Genomic DNA, 21032 nt, shown 5'->3' with positions numbered 1-21032 from the left:
CAGTATTGGTGCTTCACAGAACTCTGTCCTTGGCTGTCCATTCTCACCTTAAACTTATTTCCCAGGTAATTTTCCTGAACAATATTCCATTGTGTGGGTATACCACGTTTTGTTTATTTACTTATCAGTTTATGGACTTGGGGTTGTTTCTATTTTTGGGCTATTATGAATAATGCTGCTGTGAATACCATTTGTATATAATCATTTGTATTTATACACAAGTTTTTGTGTGGAAAAATGTTTAATTTGTCTTGGAAATACACCTGGGCATGAGATTGCTGGGTCATATGGTAGTCTTATGTTTAACACTTTGGGAAACTGCCAAATGTTTTCCAAAGTGCCTTTACTGTTTTACAATCCCACTAGCAATATATAAGGTTTCCAATTTCTCCACATCCTTGTCAACACTTGTTACTGTCTGTCTTTTTTATTACAGCCATTCTAGAGGGTGTAAAGTGATTATCTCATTGTGGGTTTTTTTTTTAATGTTTATTTATTTTTGAGAGAGAGAGACACAGCGTGTGGGTGGGGTAGGGGCAGAGAGAGAGGGAGACACAGAGTCCAAAGCAGGCTCCAGGCTCTGAGCTGGCAGCACAGAGTCCGATGTGGGGCTCGAACCCACAAACCGCGATATCATGAACTGAGCCAAAGTCAGATGCCTAACTGACTGAGCCATCCAGGTGCCCCTCATTGTGGTTGTGATTTGTATTTCCCTAACAGTTAGTGATGTGAATATCTTTTAATGGGCTTATTGGCCACTTGTACATTTTCTTTCTTTTTTTAATATTTATTTATTTTTGAGAGAGAGCGAGAAAGCATGAGTGGGGGAGGGAGGGTCAACAAGAGAGAGGGGGACAGAGGATCTGAAGCAGACTCCTTGCAGATAGCAGCATTGTGCCTGATGTGGGGCCCAACCTCAGGAACTGAGAGATCATGACCTGAGCTGAAGTGGGACGCTTAACCGACTGAGCCACCCAGGCATCCCATTTTCTTTGGAAAAATGTCTATTCAGATTTTTTGCCAATTTTTAAATTGGGTTATTTGTCTTTTTATTATTGAGTTGTAGGAGTTTTTATACATTCTAGATACAAATCCCTTAGCAGAGATACGATCTGTGAACATTCTGCAGGTCGTCCTAGGATGCTTTTTAAAAAAATCTCATGGGAGTGGAGCGCGTACGTATGTTTCTTGAGGTTTAGGACACGGCTTGGGCTCCAGCACAGTGGGTATTCAATAAATATTTACTGAATCCAGTTGAATTCCTTATAGGTCTTTTTAGCAAAGTCTTTGACCCTCTATTTTACTCTCCACTCAATTTTACCTTTCTTTCTTAGAGTGTAAGAAAATACAAATAAAACTGAAAAATATACACAATTTGGGCTGGATACATGCGTTTAAAAAATCTAAAATGTAAGTGGTTTTTAAACAACAGATTTTGGGGTGCCCGGGTGGCTCAGTCGGCTGAGCGTCCGACTTCGGCTCAGGTCATGATCTCGCAGTTTGTGAGTTTGAGCCCCGCGTCGGGCTCTGTGCTGACAGCTTGGAGCCTGGAGTCTGCTTCGGATTCTGTGTTTCTTCCTCTCTCTGCCTCTCCCCTGCTCATGCTCTGTCTCTCTCTGTCTCTCAATAAAACAACAACAACAACAACAACAACAACAACAAATGGTAAACAACAGATTTTAACAAATCACTTAATGTCTCCATTTCCTCAGCTGCCAATTGGAGAGGAGTTTGGGGGTTCGTGTGTGATCATCTCTATGCTTGCTCCTACTCTACCCACTGAATAAGTTTGATAATAACAAGTTAAGACCATTCCTGGTGGCATTCTGGGCTCAGAGGAAGTCACCTGGAATAATCACCATGTCTGTCTTGCTCTCTGCTACATTCCAAGTATGGAGCACTGTGACACACACAGCAGGTAATAAATTGAGTGAATAGGTCCCCAGTAAGCCCGTACCTCTTCAAATACATTGGTGAGTCCCACATCTGTATCTCTGGCCTGAACTCTTTTCCTTTTCCTGATGGTCCCTTTGCTGATTCAACACTTCCATCTGCAGGGTCAACAGGCATGATCACAATCATAATGTGTCAAAAACAGAATTCATGATTCTCCACTCTTCCCCAAACTTGTTTCCCTGGCTCCCCACCCCACACTGGGCTTTCTAATTTCAGTAAGTGGTACCACCTCCAAAGCCGTGCTCAGGCAGAGCCCTAGGAGTCATTCTTAACTGCTCTTCTTCTTCCTCAAAAGTTATCCAATTTGTCAAAAAGCCTTATCAGTTCTAGCTTCAAAACATACCCCAAATCCGATCCCTTCTTACCCTCTCCACAGCTTACCACTCTGACCCGAGCCGCTATCTTTTCTTCCCTGGATTCCTACAGCAGCCTCCTACCTGATGTCCCTGAATCTACTCTACCCCACTACACTGTTTTCTTCGCACAAGAGCCAGGATGATTCTCTAATACCTTAAGCTAGTTCATACCAATCTCCTGTTCAAAACTCTCTCAAGACCTACCATACTCAGAGTCAATCCAAAGTCCTACCAATGGCCTAGAAAGCTCAGGTGATCAGGGCCTGGCGTCCTCTCTGATCTTACCTCCTCTTTCTCTCTCTGCCTTGCTGGCCACCTTATGCTCCTTGAACATGCCTAGCATGCTTGACCTCAGGACCTTTGCACATATTGCTCTTTGCCTGCAACACTGCTTCACTTGAGGTTTCAGCATGGCTTATTCTCTTGCTTCATTCAGATCTCTGCTTGAATATCTCCACCTCAGGGAGGCCTTACCCAACAGTCTTTCTAAAGAAGCCCTTTGAGGGGTACCTGGGTGGCTCAGCTAGTTAAGCATCCGACTTCAGCTTGGGTCATGATCTCGTGGTTTGTGAGTTCTGTGCTGACAGCTCAGAGCCTGGAGTCTGCTTTGCATTCTGTGTCTCCCTCTCTCTCTGCGCCTCCCCACTTGCTCTCTCTCTCTCTCTCTCTCTCTCTCTCTCTCTCTCTCTCTCTGTGTGTCTCTCTCAAAAATAAACATTACAGAATATTTTTTTAAAAAAATAAAGAAGCCCCTTTGCAACATACTGTCCCCTTATTCTGTTTTATGTTCATTCATGGTATTTAACATTCCCTAGATTACAGTATGTATTTGTTTACTTCTTCTTTCCCCCACTAGAATGCAAGCCCTATGAGGGAAGAGATCTCACCTTTGTTTATTACTGCATTCCTAGTGCTGGGTACCATTTCTAGCACATTAGAAACACTCAGGAGATGTTGCTGGATGAATAAATAAGCTGATGATATCATCATTTGTCATCTGAGAGCAAGCCCTGGGTTTGTGTCTTGGCTGTGCCACTTACTCACTGAACAGCCTTGGGCAAATCATCTAATCTCTCCAGGCCTCAGTTTCCTCATCTATGAAAATGAGCTAGTAATCCCTACTGTGTAGGACTGCTGTGAGGTTTAGAGATAAGGGATGACAGCGCCTGACATTAGGTGCTCACTTCACAGACTTGTAATTAACATCCTTCTTCACGCATTACTTGGTTAAGGGACAGAGGCGATCACCAAACTGGCTCCCTTAGAACTAGAGATTAATGATGGAAAATGGCACACTAGAGGCTAAGGAAGAAAATGAATCCATTTCAGTGCCGAAGACTCAGAAAGCTGGGTTGATACACCAGCCAGAAGAGCTGGGCTTCCAGATACTACTTCCAAATTCAAGTCAAGGCACTGCTTTGTTCTGTGGACAACAGCGGGGTTGGAGGCGATGATTCGAAATGACCTCAGCTTTTGTCTCATCTGGTCCTGTGACCAGACCGCAGGCAATGCCTCATCCAGGGTAGTAATTTCCTTTGCAGCTTTCTGCTAAGAGGCTCTTCGACATGGTAAAATACCGTGCAGCTGCTGCACAGGATGAGGCATTGCTACGTGTTCTGACATGCAAAGACCTTCCACACGTGTTGCCGAGTGAAAACCTCCAGCTGCAGGTGAAATACACAGTAGAATATACATGAACAGCAACACTCCGCTATACGTGTGTACAGGTTTCTAGGCGAGTATGTAAGCACATAGAGAGAGGTCTGCAAGGGTGGAAACCATATTGGTCATGCTCGTTTCCTCCTAGAGGTGGGGAGGTGACTAAAACTAGAAATGGGTGTCAGGGGAGACCAGCTTTATCTAGAATCTATTTTTACAAAGAGAACATACTACTTCTGTAATTGAAAATTAATTTTTTAAACTGCCCAAACACGATGATGCTAAAACACCACATTTAAGTAAAATGAAGTAATTTACTTTCCCCTAACTAGCAGTTCTCAAATGGAGCACACCTCAGTGGGTGTGCTTGGTGGCGGTTTTTTTTGGTTGTCAAAAGACTCCAACGCTATTGGCATTTCGTCCCCTGGGGATGGCGGATTTAACTGCCTGAGTGTGTGAGAAAGTCCCACAGCACAAAATAGTATGCCAGCCCAAATGCCAAAAGGAGTCCTAGTGAGGAACACTACCCAGAAGCTAGGGTTGGTTGCAATTATGAATTCATCTGTGACCTGCCACTCCCCTCCCCCATTAAGAATTTTCTGTCTTTGCTTTGGGCTACTGAGATGCCTTGCCCATGTTCCATCGATATATAAGACAGTACATTTTATCATCAATGGTCAAGAGAAGTAAATTGAAAAGCATGGGAAGCACAAGTGGCTTGGGTTTTATGCCTCCCATCTGGAGCATGGGGATATTTCTGAGAATCAGGGTTGTCCAGGCACCAGCCACCTTGTACTCTGTACTGAGTCTTTAAGACAAATGTCCCAGGGATGCCTGGGTGCTCAGTCAGTTGAGCACCTGACTCCTGATTTCAGCTCAGGTGATGATCTTGTGATATATGGATTTGAGCCTCAAGTTAGACAGCACGGAGCCTTCTTGGGATTCTCTCTCTTTCTCTCTCTTTGTATCTCCCCTGCTCTCTCTATCTCAAAAATAAATAAATAAACATTAAAAAAAATTTTTTTTTAAGAAAGACAAATGTCCCCTTGGCCAGCAGCTGGGCAAGGGCTGAGAACCTTTCAGGACAAGTTGGGAAGGTCCCTTTTCTCATAGTTCTCACACAGGACGGTCTGCCTTCAGACCCCTCTGCCTATGAGAAGCAGCTTCCAGCCTAACATAATGATAGAAAAGTGATGATAGACAAAAGAGAAAGAATGTGTTATATTCCCCCTTCAATTCCATACTTAGGACACTGTTGTGGTGTGTGCATTCAACAAGTATTTATGGAGCAACTACTATGTGTCAAGCACTGTACGAGGTGCGGGGTGTACAGAGAATGAGACTGTGGTGAAAACTTAATAAATAAACAGATCAGGGGCACCCGGGTGACCTAGTCAGTTGTGCGTCCGACTCTTGGTTTCGGCTCAGGTCATGATCTCACAATTCATGAGTTCCAGCCCCATTAGGCTCCATGCTGACAGTGTGGAGCCTGCTTGGGATTCTGTCTCTTCTCTCTGCCTCTCCCCTGCTCTGTCTCTCTCAAAATAAATAATAAAATAAATAAATAAATAAATAAATAAACAAACAAATAAACAGATCCACATAAGTCAGATCATTTTAAATAGCATGAGAGATGTGGTCACTAGCAATTGGAGGGGGTCAATAATATGATAGAACTCAGCAGAGACCTGTCCCCTGGAGGCAGGCTGAGCCCTGGGGAGGAGGAGGGGGATGGTGCTGGGGGGGCCACTGTGGAAGGCGTGTACCTGTGAAGCTGTTCCTGTCTCTTCCAGCCCAGCCGGGGCTGTGCCCTCTGGGACAGCAGGTATGGTCCAGGTCCTGTGGGTTGTCTGTGCTCCTGGGCAGATAAAATTATCGTGAGTAACATTCATGCTGCTTCGTATTTTGCTTTCCAGCTGTCTCCACCCAAGATTTCGCTTGCATCTGAGGAAGCTGATTTCATGTGCTTCAGAGGTGTGCTGGCAGATAACCGGCATGGGCTCTCAAAGGCACTGTTACTTAAAAACACAGGCATGGCACTCACTTTGTGTCAGGCACTGCTCAAAACACTCTGCAAATGTTAAATCATTTTGTCCTTACAAGAAACCTACATGCCGGGTGTTGAGGAGTATTACTATCCTCCATTCACACACAAGGACGTGGGACTGTTCCTCCAATCACAGCCCTTCCCCGTCACATGCAGTGTAGCAGTAACGTTAGCATTGGGGGAGGACTAGGCATCAGCAGCCATGGTGTCAGAAATGCAGATTCCTGTCCTGCCCTCGAGCTACTGAATCAGAATCTGTTTCTTCAGGTCACTGTTATGGATCGCCAAGTTCAAAACCACTGATCCAGTCCATGTTTTCATTTTTTGGGAGATGATCTGGAGGATGAGCCTTCCATGGTTAGCTAATCCTTCAAACTCCAACAAGTGTTTGTTTTATGCACCCTTTTTCCTCCTTAGTTAAGGTTCATTTCTCAGGTAGGAGAACCAAGCATAGGAGGGTTAGAGTCGGCCAGTAAGCAAACAACTAAACAACATGAAAGCAGGACACTACGTACAAAGGGCTGGGTTCGGGGGTGCCTGGGTTCGGGGGTGCAGAGATGCCGCAAACTATAAAACACTGTCCCAGCCTGAAAGAGTGCTTTATCCCCCTGTGGAGAAATGATATATAAATACCAGATGGACAGACAAACAGGGGTACTATACTTTTACAGTGACACTGTATCCCACAAACAACTAGTCATCTATTTAACTATATATCCCTGAAAGAAAAGTGGGAGGAAGGCAGGGAGGGAGGGAGGGAGGGAGGGAGGGAGGGAGGGAGAAGGAAGGAAGGAAGGAAGGAAGGAAGGAAGGAAGGAAGGAAGGAAAATGGGGGAGGAGCGGGGAAGAAAGGAACAGGGTAGGGAGATTTAACGTTGTGGGGTATTCCCTCCACACTCCTCTGATGAGATGCCTCAGAGGGAGCCTACATTTCCCTGGGGTCCTCAGCTACCATGGGCCTCTGTGGCATATAGCTGCCTCTAGCTGAGAATGGATCTAACATTTAAAAATTTTTCATAAAACATAGCCCCTGAATGCGAGCCAACCACACTGCCTGGTTGTCAGCCAAAAAACATGGCCTGCTGTGATGCTAGAAGAAAAATTGGCTGTGTGGGGCTTAGTGAGAGATGTATGTGTCCCATATTTATTGGGTGATTTAAAGGATTTTCAAGAGACATTTTGGTTAAATATGTTTTCATCTTACGTGCTGATTTCAGACACGATCCTTTACTTCAGATGTAACTGCACTATGCACGAAGGCCTCAAAATTTCTGACTTCCTCTGTTGCCAAGGCTGAGAAACTGGCCAAGCAGACCCCATCCTACGTTGTAAAGTCCACAGTAAGGAGAAGAGATGAGGCTGCAGCCTCCAGAGGAATAAGAGCATTACAATTGTTGCCGGGAGCTGTCAGTGCATCATCGCCAGGCTTGCGCTGCAGACGCGTGTGTTCCACCCCCCTGCAAAGTACAGGGCTGGGTGTCTCTGTGTCAGTGAGTGTGCACTAGGCAAGCGATCACTGCAACGCCAGTCACACCTTTCTTGTCCTGGGGAGCCTAGGCTCCCATACTCTGCCTCCTGTAGCCAGCCTGCACTGTTAGTGCTTCTTTTTTTTTTTTTTTTTTTTTTAATTTTTTTAACATTTTATTTATTTTTGAGACAGAGAAAGACAAAGCATGAATGGGGGAGGGTCAGAGAGAGGGAGACACAGAATCTGAAACAGGCTCCAGGCTCTGAGCTGTCAGCACAGAGCCCGACGCAGGGCTCGAACTCACGGACCGTGAGATCATGACCTGAGCCGAAGTCGGCCGCTTAACCGACTGAGCCACCCAGGTGCCCCACTGTTAGTGCTTCTTGACCTCACAGTGACTCCCCTCCCCACCACACACGCACTGATTGAGTAGGGAATGGACCACTTAGCATGGGCTGGACCCAGATCTGAGGGGTGGCCAGTCTGAGGTCAGATGGTAGCAGTCTCTGGTGCCACAAGGTCCTGTAGATTCAGGGCCGGTAGCCATCTTGACCACACAGAGGTAGACAACAGAGACAGGCAAGAGAAACAGGGAGGGGGCGCCTGAAAGAGCAAGCAAGCAGGTGAACAATTTTCCCCCTCAGGTTTCCTGGGCCTGGCTGCACCTGACGCACTGTCCTAGGTGTCCTTTGCCTATGCCCTGACACCACCTCATCCCCTTTCTATTGAGCTGGTAGGCCTTGGTGCTGTCTTTTGCATACAGACAAAGCTTTACTGACTGGGCTTTCCACTGTCTTCTGTGGGCTTCAAAGACCTGCACAGAGGAGACAGGTCTTCTAACCACTGTGCAGCTTCAATCACTTGTGATCTTTTGTGACCCAAAATGCAAACTTCTAGAATTCACATGGTTTTGGCAAGTTCATTTGTCTACTAAATCCCTTTCTGTAGGACAGTAATTTTTTTTCTTGGCACTGTATAAAATGCCCACTCTTTGGGGCATTTTGGGGCAGTTGGGCGGCTCAGTCAGTTGAGCATCCAACTCTTGATTTCGGCTCAGGTCATGATCCCAGGGTCATGGGATCGAACCCCGTGTCAGGCTCTATGCCGAGTCTTTCCCTCTCCCTCTGCCCTCTCCGCTGCCCACACACACTCTCTCTCTAAAAAATAAAAAAATAAAATAAATAAATGCCCACTCTTTGGATCAAATTCTTCCTTTCCTGATGGTCTCCTCAGTACTACTGGCACTCCTTTCAAAGGCGAGCATGAATTTTCCCTACTGTTGACCACATTAGGCATGGACATTAACAACGAGTCCAATGGTTTTCAGATTTTTAGCACTGAATTTTTTACTTTTTCAAATTAATGCTACTTGAAGCAATACAGAAAAGACATAACCCCAGCCAACTCTGGATTTCTTCTCCCTGCACCCCTCCCCCAACTCTCAGCTGTAGGCTCCTATCAAACCCAAGCGTTCTGGGAACAAACACTTGGTGCACTGCTCAGGGCGGCAGATTGTTTCATCCTTATCTTGGGCAAACATCAAGGATCACCCACTGCATATTCGGGATACACCACACAGTCCATCCCAAGCTCTGGAAATGCTCTGGAAATACAGTGAAGTGAAAGACACATCCCCAACACAAAGGAAAAGCTGGGCAGATAAGACGCTAACGGCCATCACACAGAACGTATGCCAAGTACAAGGGTGTCACAAGTACGGTCAGGACGATGGGCTCAGAGGCTGGAGGAGCGGCCAGGGCTAGAGCAGCTGGGGCAGGGCCCCACAGAGCAGCAGGAGGGGCTCCAGCAGGATTTCAACAGACTTACAGGAGAAGAGAAAGTAAAATCTGAGGGGTGGGGGTGGCGGGGTGCATCCAGATGAGAGGACAAGCACAAACAAGGGTGGAAGTGTCTGTGATGGACTCAGGAAATGGTTAGCTGATGAATTTGGTGGGATGACAGGGCGTTGCAAATGGGAAAATGGGAAGGGGCCAGAATCTGAATAACAGGCTAGGAAAAATCAACTCATTTTGGAGACCATCAAGAGCCCTGAATGATTCGATTTAGAATTTAGAAAAACAATGGAAAAAAGCAAAACAAGATAAGAGCAGAAATCAGACGTCAAGCTTCTTGGATGCGGAATCAGACATGGGTCTGCAGGAAAGACAAAGGGTCAGCAAAGGGAAACGCTGATGACACATTTCCCCACTGCTGATCCTCTCCCCAAAAGGGTCAGAAGGCTTTGAGACTGGTGAAGGCAAGCTGTATCATCTTCCACTTATTCGTCAGGCATCGAGAAGCCCGTGACTCCTTTGAAGTCATCTAGGCGAGGATTCTGGGGCTCCTGACTCACAGGCCTTCCCAGAAAAATCCTCTCCAGCAAGAGCAAGTGATCATAAGACACTGGCTCAGGGGCTGGTGAGAGCAGTCTCCAACTAGCTCAGAGCTTCTCAGGCCTTTCTCCTCCTGTCCAAATCCAGGGAATGGAAAAACTCAAACTCACCCCTGGTCTCAGCCTCATCTTATCACAACACGCTTACCAAAAGAATGCAGAGAAGAACGGCCTTACAGTGAAACCCCTCCAGAATCATTACCAGCAACACACACCATGCACAGGCACACACAGCCATTCTTGGAGAAGGTGTGAACATCAGAGCTGAACCGGGTAAACGTGAGCGCTGAATGTGGTCTGCCCGGAAGGAAGGCCCAATGCTACAAACTTCCGAGGGGAAGGTGGTATAAGGTGGTCCCTCACCAGATGCCTATTGATGGTGACACATCTGGGCTGGCCAGGTCTCTCTGTCTCTGCCTGTCTCTGTCTCCTATACAACAAAGAACCCAGAGACGTGGGAAGGGCATGTTACGGGAGGGCAGGAGGGAAACAGGGTGTAAAAAATCTGGGTGTCCCGCACAAGATCCCTGGACAAGGCGGTGTGTGGCCACCTTCTCACCCAGGTCTTCCAGCTCCAGAGGCTGTGTTCTGCCAACAGCTCCATGGGACAGATGAGAATGACATCATCAGAAAAGGGGACAAAGAGAGAAGAGGACAGCCACGGCACATTCCCTGTCAGGAGAGGAAGGCTTTCCGGGAGGTTGTGTTGGACTTGCCAGCACCTCCGCTCTATTCCCAGAGGTCTGTCCCTGAGGCTTTGGGGACTGAGCGGGAGGGGGCACCTGTGGTGGCCTTACAGTCAGGACAACGTGTCAGCTGCAGTTCAGCCAGTGACTCAGCACTGACGGGAAGGCCAGACCTCCCTGAGGTCACCAGCTGCAGTCAACCCTGGACACGTCCACCTCCCGGCACGTCCCCACACATAAGGGACTCCAACTAACTTCCCAGTGACTGCTCCCTCACCATGAAACAGTCTACCTCCCCTTCATTGATTTCTTTTTTTTTTTTTTTTAAGTTTATTTTGAGAGAGAGCGGGGGGTGGGGGGGGGGGGAGAGAGGAAGAGAGAGGGAAGGAGAATTCCCAGCAAGCCCCACACTGTCAGCGAGGAGCCCGACGTGGGCTCAAACCCACAAACTGAGATCATGACCTGAGCCAAAACCAAGAGCTGGACGCTTAACTGACTGATCCACCCAGGTGCCCCTCCTTCAGTGATTTTCTAGTCCAACTAGCGTTCTAAAATTTATAAATATAACGTGTACCTGATTTTAAAAAATTCAAACAGTACCAAAGGCTTTCCAGTAAAAAGAAAAGCAACAGAAATTTAAGTATAATTTTCTAGTTCTTGACCCATCGGTGTAAAGCAGCTTTGTGTGACTCCCATTTTTGTAAACAAGGAAACTGACCCACTTTGTGTGTCCTTCCACTTCTACTCTCTGATTCCCAATCCCTAATGCCCGGCACCCTTACTATCACTGTTACATGGCACCGAGGTTTACAACTTTTATGTTTTGTTCTAGAAATATAACTGTTGGTGCTTCATCTAGAGCTTGGTTCTTTTTTTTTTTTTTAACATTTATTTTTTATTTTGACAGAGAGAGCATGAGCAGGGGAGGAACAGAGAGAGAGGGAAGCACAGAATCTGAAGCAGGCTCCAAGCTCTGAGCTGTCAGCACAGAGCCCGACACGGGGCTGGAACTCACAAACTGTGAGATCGTGACCTGAGCCGAAGTTGGATGCTGAACCGACTGAGCCACCCAGGTACCCCTAGAGCTTAGTTCTTAAAATTAAAAATGAACCGCCAGCATTTATAATATACTGATTGTGTAATTATTATTGTCTCCAGAGGCAAGTGAGGACCCTCAGAGAAGAAGAGCAGATGAGTCACTACACTTGTGCTGCTCAAAGTAAAATGAAATTAACTAAGTTGGAAGGAGGACTTGGGGAAGGATGGAGTGATATTAAAGTTCTTTCTCCTCAGCATGTTGAAGGCATTTCTGGGGCTCTTCTATTTGGGTTGGCTTGAAGGAGGAGAGGAACAAAACCGGGGGTCTTCATTCTTGTATTCATCTGTACTTTTTGAACACCAATTATGTGTTAGATACTATGCTAAGCACTTAAGATGCATATAAAAGCATTTCCCACCTTCAAAGAGTTCCAAGGGAGAGCCAGGAAAATCAAAGACAAAACAACTAGAAGCTCCAAGGCAGGGTTTTTAAAATTCTGTTTTGTTCACTGCTGTAGTTTTAGAATTTAGACAAGCCAATTACTGAATGAATGACTGAATGTAATGCCTGAGTTATACGCAGCGGAGGTGGTGTGGGTTGGGGAAAGGGGTTGGGACTGGGAGGGGAACCCAGAACACGAAGGAGGAGCCCTGGAGGGTGCCGTGGGCTTGAAGGCTCAGAGAACATTTCCAAAGAGAGTTTGGGTTGACTAGTGAAGTAGGAGGAGGACATGGGAAGAAATCAGGAGAAGGGATCCCCAGTAGTATCATAGGAGCAGGAGGTGAGTTTGGGAAGTGGCAGATGAGGTGAAATGACAGGAGGAGGCAATCTGTGAAGACTTGTATGCAGGGCTGATGGCCTGGCCTTTATTCCAGGGTGCTAGGGAACCGTGGAGGGTTGTTGGCAGGGTGGTAGTGTGGTCAGCTCTGTGGGCAGGGGCAGGGGTGGATGGGGCTGGAGATAGGAGTTCAGCTAGGGAATAAGCTGTCTCTGGGAGGAGGCATAATGAGAAGCTGGACTGAAGCTCTGAGGTTGGAGAGAAGGCCTCAGCTCTGAGAAAAATTCAGGAGGTAGAATCTGGACAATTTGGTAACTAAGGGGCTTCGTGGGATAGCTCGCACAGGGTGAGTTCCTGATCTGAGTGGCTGACAGGGTGGTGGCATCATTCACAAAGAGAAGGATTAAAAGAGGGGTGGGTGGGTGGCTCAGTCAGTTAAGCATCCAACTCCAGCTCAGGTCATGATCTCACAGTTTGTGAGTTTGAGCCCTGCGTTGGGCTCTGTGCTGACAGCTCAGAGCCTGGAGCCTGCTTCAGATTCTGTCTCCCTCTCTCTCTGCCCCTCCCTGGCTCATGCTCTCTCTCTCTCTCAAAAATAAATAAACATTAAAGATTAAAAGAAAAACAATGGGTTCAGCAAGTTTTCAGGAGCACTACGTACTGCTGCATGTTGTGCATGTGGGACACCTAAGTGGGGACATCTTTGGACAGGTAGATCCATTTACACATCAGAGAATTATTGGCAAATGAATGATATATAAAGCCAAGAATGCAGAAATGTAGGATAATAGGTACATGAGTGTATAAGAGAAATACCAACTTTAAGGATGGACAGATACAAAGAAGTCCATGAAGGAGACCAGGAAGAGCTGAACCAAGGGGATGGGTATCACTCTCTCAGTGCAGGGGTATGGGTGAATGAATGAATGAATGAATGAATGAATGTGTATCTTAAATTATTTATCCCTGCCTTTCCTTCTGGATTCCCCTCTTGAAGTACCTTCAAGCACTAGACTGTACAACAAGAACGTGTCCCCATTATCTTAGGGCAAGAACCACCAGAAGTTTTCCCTAAGATATTTAGGAAATATTGAGAGTCATGAAGACTCTCAGTAGTTTTCCAAAGAGTGGTTTCTCTGTAAGTTAGCTTTTTTTTTTTTTTAAATAAACTTTTAATTTTAGTTTTAGGTTTAGAGGAAATTTGAGAAGATGGAAGAGAGAATTCTCATATACCCAACACCCAAGTCTCCCCTATTGGTAATGCCTTACGTTAGTATGGTGCGTTTGTCATAACCAGTGAATCAAAACGGTTACAACATTTTTAACTAAAGTCCATACTCAGATTTCCTTGGTTTTTCAATAATGTCCTTTTTTGGTTGTTGTTCTAGGAAAGCATCCAGGGTAACACATTACACTTAGTTGTAATGTCTCCTTAGGCTCCCCTGGGCTGTGAGAGCTTCTTATATTTTTCTTGTTTGTGAAGACTTGGGCAGTTTTGAGGAATACTGATCAATTATTTATAGCATTTCCTACCACTGGGGTTTGTCTGATGTTTTTCTCGTGATTAAACTGGGATTATAGGTTTTGGGGAGGAAGACCATAGAGGTAAAGTGCTATTTTCATTCATATCCTATCAAGGTACGTACTGGACATGGGCTAGCCAGGTTAAAGTCATGCTTGTCAGTTTTCTCCTCTGTTGAGTTTTCTCCTCGCCTCCCTTCCGTACTGTACTCTTTGGAAGGAAGTCAACGTGTATATCCCACAGTTAAGGGATGGAAAATTATGGTCCTCCTCCTCGAAGGAGCAGGTAGTTAACTTTAAAAATTCTCATGCTGTCTTTTCATTTGAAGGAAGTTTCTCTCCAGCTTCCTTTTCTGTCTTCCAGATACTCTTTTAAGAACACACAGGGCTGCCAAACAATGGAGCCTGACTTCAAAGGATCTTTTATGGGACTCAACATTTCTAAATGTATCTAAATACATGCAATCTCAATATACCACATGACCAGAATTTTAAAATGCAAGCAGTGGCTCCCCTCCAGATAGGCACTGGTTTACTACTGCTTCAGGCATGATGACTCCCTTTGAAGCAAGCCCGGAACGGTGTCTGATACGGGGCCCACCCCTTGTCCACCCTGCTGGTATTGTGGATGAGGCTGGTCTAACTTAAAAGTCAGGAATAAGTGAAAACCCCCCAATAAGAGGAAGATTCAGAAAGGAAGTACTGGAAAATATTGATGATGTTCATTGTACTGGACACATAAATAATGTCCTACCATGTTATAATAACAGCACTCTCTTCTATAAACCAAGAGTATCATGGCAAAGACACACAACATAATCAGAGATCACATCCCTACAAAAAAGTAAGGGAAAGAATTTCACACCAAGGAAAGATGATTATTTAAAGACATAATGAGACTCTATCAATAATAGTCACCATGTGAGTCGGGAAACAGAGCACTTGTATCTTAGCATAATAAATTTTTATAACTTAATAAAAAACTATTGAACTCTGGAAAGATAAGACCCAACCCCACTGTTTTGGTTCCCTCCAGTGGTTGTGTCCTGCTGCCCCCTTGGGGCCTTGCCACAGGGTAAGGAGGAGCAAGGAAGTGACACAAACTGTTTTTCTCTCACTCTCTTTTCCTCCTTATTATTTCCTGGACTTTGAAGTTCAATGCCATGTAAATATTAACTTGCTTCTTACATAAAGCTTCAAAGAACAAACTGTAATCTGAGCATATGATTTACCCTAACATTTTCCCATGAGCTCTAAGGATTCTGATTTCTTCTCTACCAATATGTCTCTATTTCACAGAATTAGTTTGGAAACAGTCTTTAACTTCTCCTTCTTCTTCTCATTATTATTATTATTATTATTATTATTACTATTATTATTAATCATCCTCCTCCTTCTCCTCCTCATCATCACATGATGGAAGTATTTTCCAAAGAATGCCTGAGATGATTTTAGGTGGTAACATCCACTAAGTTTCCTTTTAAATATATTTAAGTTAAAAAGCTAATTTGACTTGAGGTGCCTGGCTGGCTTAGTCAGTAGAGTATGCGACTCTTAGTCTTGGGATTGTGAGTTCAAGTCCCATGTTGGGTAAACAGATTACTTAAAAACAAACAAACAAAAAAACCAGCCTAATTTGACTTAAAGAAAAAACATGTCAGTGGTAGTACAACTTGTAAAAGGTAGGGCAAAAATTATCACTGGCTAAAGTTTGGGACTTACTCAACTCTTGAAATAATCAGTTTCAGAGGTGAAATTTATTGCACAGGTAAAAGTGGAATTATATTATTATAACTTTGGGAACAACTCACAGCAATAAGGTCCATGGGTTTTTTGTTTTGTTTTGTTTTGTTTTGTTTTTTGTTTTTGTTTTTTTGTTTCTTGTTTCTGCTAGTCACATTACCAACAGTTTTCTTTTATAATACAATCGTGCCGACCATGATGGTCTAAATCACTCTGACAAACCTTTCAAACCAAATTAGACACCCCATTGACACAATCTTTGCAAAGCTGGTCAAAAGAAAGTCTCTCGGAATTTGTTTTAGAGATGTTTTTGGATTTTCTCCTAGGTTGTGTTTTATTTTCCCCAAATTAAAATAATATAAAATAATTATGGCTTTTCCTAACATTGAGAACCTTAACATATGTTACAATTTGACTTACTGAAGAAACAATCCCTTAGTTAAGAGATCTTGATTTTATAAAAATTATGTCTTATTATTCCCTTCTAGCTCCATCATGCTGATGTGTTCTTTTGCAAGGTATGTGTCATCTAGAGTTGGCTTGCTGGACCTGAACTGTGTAGCCAGTATGATCTCAATAAATGAAAGACTGATACTTTTAAAAAACGCTAATTTCCTTAATCTTTTCACCTCCCCCTGCACTGAGATGTTTTTCCTTGACACATAATTAAATGCTTTTGAGCGTTTGCTGAATTACTGTGTGGTTAATTCCTCTCAACAGCAGGAAGCTTAGATATTTGTAAATTTCCTCAGTGCACCGTCTCTGATTAGTTGACCTTTTCTAAATACCAAACCAACCGGTTGCAGTCAGTTCTATCACTCCATGATCAGCCTGCATTTATCCATAGATAAAGTTCTTGTTGGTTTTCATTCGTTTTGAAAATTGGTATAGACAGAACAAATGGCTGTTGCATTAGAGTTTTGAATTTATCTTAAACTGTAATCACTGATGTTATCTTTCTTCATAAGCTCCAAAGAGTACCTTTGTTGTTATTCTGGTTTATACTAATACTTTATCTTTATATATACACCCTTCCTTTTGCAAAGTGACTTAATTTGTTTTATTGATTGTAGGTATCAGTGATAGTGCACTTAATTAGCTTTCAAAACACAACTATGTTATCATCACATTATTTCTGACAAATACATGAACATTCTTTCCAGCTGTGCCCATTCTCCAATCCCTTCTTCTCTCTTTCTCTCCTGCCCTCCTTCTGTTCTTTCCTTCCTGCATCAAACATTTATTGAACATCTACATGTCAGGCACTGTGCTAGATATTGCTAGAGTCAATGGTGGAAAAACTCTTGGTTCCCCAGAAAGATTATTCTATAGGTTTAAAATCATTCCTTCCTGTTTATTCCAAAGATCACTCGGGATGAAAACACACTAATGAAATTCATGGGAAAGAAAGCAAACATGGACTGCTCCTACTGAACTGGAGAAAAAGCATGTTACCCACCTTTAGCTGCTGCAGAATAATCTTTCTTCCTTGTGGGCTCTGGCTATATCAACAATCCTTCTTTTCCCCCCAAGAACTGGCTCTGGAGAGGGCGTTCTTCCTCCTCTAGCACAAATAGCCTTCAGTGGGAATGTTGGGATGGACACCAGTTGAATGAGGCCCAGAGCAGCTGGAGTCCTCCTAGAAAACTTACATGCCCACACTCGTTTGGTGTGGCTGCCTGAGGCCTCTGGTGGAGAGCTCCTGTAGGAAACCACAAATGCACAGGAAATTGGGGAAAATCAGATAAAGGCAAACCTTTAAATGACATATGTACAGAAAGGAAACAGTTAAGAATTAACCCAAATTAATTTAAGGCTATAAGAACAAGTGGTGCAACGGTTTAGTTAATAAGTAGCTTGTCTGCAAAGCTAAGGCATTTGAACCAAAGGACTAAGGGCCTTTAGAGCTGTAAGAGGGCAGGTGGATGGAGAAATGGGCCTATCACAGAGTCACAAATTGCTGTGGGAAGTAGGAGCAGGCACTGCACAGTGAACCAATACAGACTCGTACATACAACCACCTACCTGTACATACACCTATTGATCCATTCAGAAAACACTTGTCGAGCCCCACTGTTCTAGGGATAGTATTGAAGATATAGCAGTGCGCATGCCTTCATGGACTCTAACATTCACCAGCATGCAGGAGGTACATTGAACAACAAACTGGAATTTGGGTAGATACTATATAAAGAAAAGGCAATGTTAAAACTTGAGTCTGCTAAGTTTGGCTAGTTTCTTTGGAATAGCAGGGACCAAAGAACTTTCCAGGGGAAAAAGCCATCACCTACTTCCTTACCCTTTCTCTAATCTCGTTATCTCCCCCTCCTTTCTTTCTTTTAGCTCATCAAGACCATGTCACCATCCACTTCTTTAGGCTCAGGCTCATCTATACTCAGACCTCTAGTCCTGCCCTAATAGGAAACATGAGACCCTTGGCTGTTCTGCACTTGGCTTCTTGAATTTCGGATTTACTTTTTGTTTTTGACCTCTAAAAATTGAATTCAAGTTCCTGGAATTCAAAGACTCAATATTTATCTATATCCTGTGTTTAACTTATACCCATCAATCTATATGATGCACTCAAATCCCTAATCTAGCCATGAAGAATTGGGAATGTGGAGTATGACAACCAGGTCAGTGTGCCTAGGGAGAACAGTCAGTGGACAGAGGTGAGTAAACCCAAAAGTGAGATGGGTTAAACATCTGGAGACCGAATCAGGAGATGTAGTCCACAAGGATCATAGTCTACAGGGGACATGTTGCTTCTAGAAGACTTTTCCAGAACTTATTCATCCTATGTTGTGGTTTAATGATAAAAATAAGGGGTCTCATTGTAAATAAAACCATGAAAAAGACCATTTGTAAAATCAAATGAAAAAGGGTATAGGATAGAAGAGTGACTATCCTTAAAAAGACTAGAAAAGGAAAAGCCAAGGAGGAAGTTTTATCATTGTGTCTCCAAAACTGTGCAGATGGGGAGATGACTGACTGGTCTCATTGTCCATTTGGAAGGCAGATCCCATAGAAGAAACATGTGATAGCATAATTTAATTAATAAATTCATTCCCTAGGGTTTTTTGCTTGTTTGTTTTTCTGAGCACATACTGTAGTCCAAATACTACTGAAGATAAATCAGTGATAAGACACAACCTCTTTTCTCTTGGAGCTCATTGTCTAATGGGAAATACAGGCTTATAAACAACTCATGAAAAATACCACAAGTTGGATTTTCTAACACAAGATTCCTTAGGACCTCAGAGCAGGGGCTCCAATACTTCCTAGCAAGGTCAAGGAAAACTCTCCCAAGGAAGTGACCTTTCAGTTGAGTTCTAAAGAACAAGGGTCATTTCAGGCAAGAATTTTTTGTCTCCACTTAGCTCTTCTCCCCCCTCCCTCCCCCCATTTAGCTCTTCTTCATGGGAAAAGATTGTTTAGGACTAATCTACCATGAATATTTCTGGGTTGTTGTTGTTTTTTTTTGAAAAATATAGGTCTCATTATTTTAAAAAAATTTTTTTTAATGTTTATTTTTTTTTGAGACAGAGAGAGACAGAGCATGAATAGGGGAGGGTCAGAGAGAGAGAGGGAGACACACAATCTGAAACAGGCTCCAGGCTCTGAGCTGTCAACACAGAGCCCGATGCGGGGCTCGAACTCATGGACCGCGAGATCATGACCTGAGCCGAAGTTGGACGCTTAACCGACTGAGCCACCCAGGCGCCCCTATAGCTCTCGTTATTAAGCTAAAATTTCAGTTGATTTTTAGAGCCAGTGTGGAAATAATTTACTTGGACCTGAACTGAAAAAGTTTTTGAATCTACAAAGCCAAGGACTAAATCTTTGAGCAGTTAGAAGACATGCTGAGAGATACAGCCAGACTGGCCAGACATCCCTACTTTTCCTTACCAATTTATGATTGGTAACTGGCTCCACCTGATGAGGGACAGAAGCAGAAAAATGTGCGCATTTAGCTCAGAAGTCTATCTGTAGACTGCGTAGTTCCAATAAGGATCAAATATGTGCTAGTTGCTACATTCTTAAAGGGTCTCATGATTGCCTGTATATTTCACTGATAGTTAATACCCAACTGAATGATAAGCACCAGAGAAGTCCTACAAAAGTAGCTTTATTAGTAGAAATTCAAATAAAAATTTATGATCTAATACTCCCTGCACATCTCCTCCCCCTTGAGCACTATGCATATAACCACCAGCTGCCCATGGGTCTATTCCCCTGTCTTCCTTAAATAAGTTTACTAAGTTGCACCATACAATGTCTCAAGAATTCTACCTTGACCATTGCACTCAACAACCCCATAACATTTTTGGTGGCCTGTGCAGGGATTATGGAATGAATACAAGAGCTTCTGTGCAACTTGGTAAGTCTCTTTTACTTCTCCAGCCTCTACTTCTTACTTGTTCTTTTCTGGAAATGTCCTGAATAGTATGACCCTTGGGAATGAGTCTTGCTTGAGTGCTTAGGAGAAAACCTCTTGCCCGCGGCCACACTATGGAAAGGGATGGACTCCTGCCACCCAGCTAGACATTATTACTTTGGCTGTAATGGTTTTGGTCTCAGAAATCAGACTCTCCTTGGGGTGCCTGGGTGGCTCAGTCGGTTAAGCGGCCAACTTCGGCTCAGGTCATGATCTCGCGGTCCGTGAGTTCGAGCCCCGCGTCGTGTTCTGTGCTGACAGCTCAGAGCCTGGAGCCTATTTCAGATTCTGTGTCTCCCTCTCTCTCTGACCCTCCCCTGTTCATGCTCTATCTTTCTCTGTCTCAAAAATAAATAAACGTTAAAAAAAAATTTTTTTTTAAAGAAATCAGACTCTCCTTATTTTTCCTGTTATTTTGATGCATATATTATCGTCAGGTTTAGGATGGCCACCAATCTCAAAACTCCCGCATAAGGTTTCTACCTATATAACCCAGTGTGATCCCTCGATTAGCATAAAATCCAAGATATGTCTGACCATGTACTTCTCAAAAGGGACCAGTCAGAACTACCCAATGGGGAGCTGGACTGTAAACAGAGATTCTGAGTAAATTGCCTGGATTCGATAGGAACTCCATGCTTTTATTTTTTTCAGGTCTCTCATCTGTCCTTACTCAAGGGCTATCTGACATTCTTGGTCCTGCTCTCAGATTGAAAACACTTCCAGCTGAGATATATGATGCTTAATACATCATGAAAACCCCATCCATTAATACCAGACCTAGAGGCTTACAAAGGTTATTATTGATCGCCAAATATATTGACTTCTTCAAAATGGAGACAGACCCGGTGTCTGTAGCATCTCAGTCCATTCACCAGCACCCACTGTAGTCCAGAATGCAACTGGAAAGCAAAGGGAGGTTGACATCGCTTCTCAGGTAGTACAAAGG

The 21032-nt window shown here is 43.9% G+C and overlaps 1 protein-coding gene across 1 annotated transcript in view; it reads right to left on the bottom strand.

The window, feature by feature from the left end:
• ZBTB38 (zinc finger and BTB domain containing 38) overlaps positions 1–21032 on the bottom strand; it is a 170999-nt gene that overhangs the window by 140730 nt on the left and 9237 nt on the right. Inside the window, exons 2-3 of the mRNA XM_047874299.1 lie at positions 17105–17347; positions 5738–5829 (exon numbers count right to left, since the gene is read on the bottom strand). The gene's annotated coding sequence lies outside the window, so the exon portion shown is untranslated. The remainder of the gene's footprint in view (positions 1–5737; positions 5830–17104; positions 17348–21032) is intronic.

The sequence above is a fragment of the Prionailurus viverrinus genome, chromosome C2 (genome assembly GCF_022837055.1).
Source record: "Prionailurus viverrinus isolate Anna chromosome C2, UM_Priviv_1.0, whole genome shotgun sequence".
NCBI lineage: Eukaryota > Metazoa > Chordata > Mammalia > Carnivora > Felidae > Prionailurus > Prionailurus viverrinus.
The sequence above is the reverse complement of the archived record's forward strand: the minus strand, read 5'-3'. Positions and strand labels throughout refer to the sequence as shown.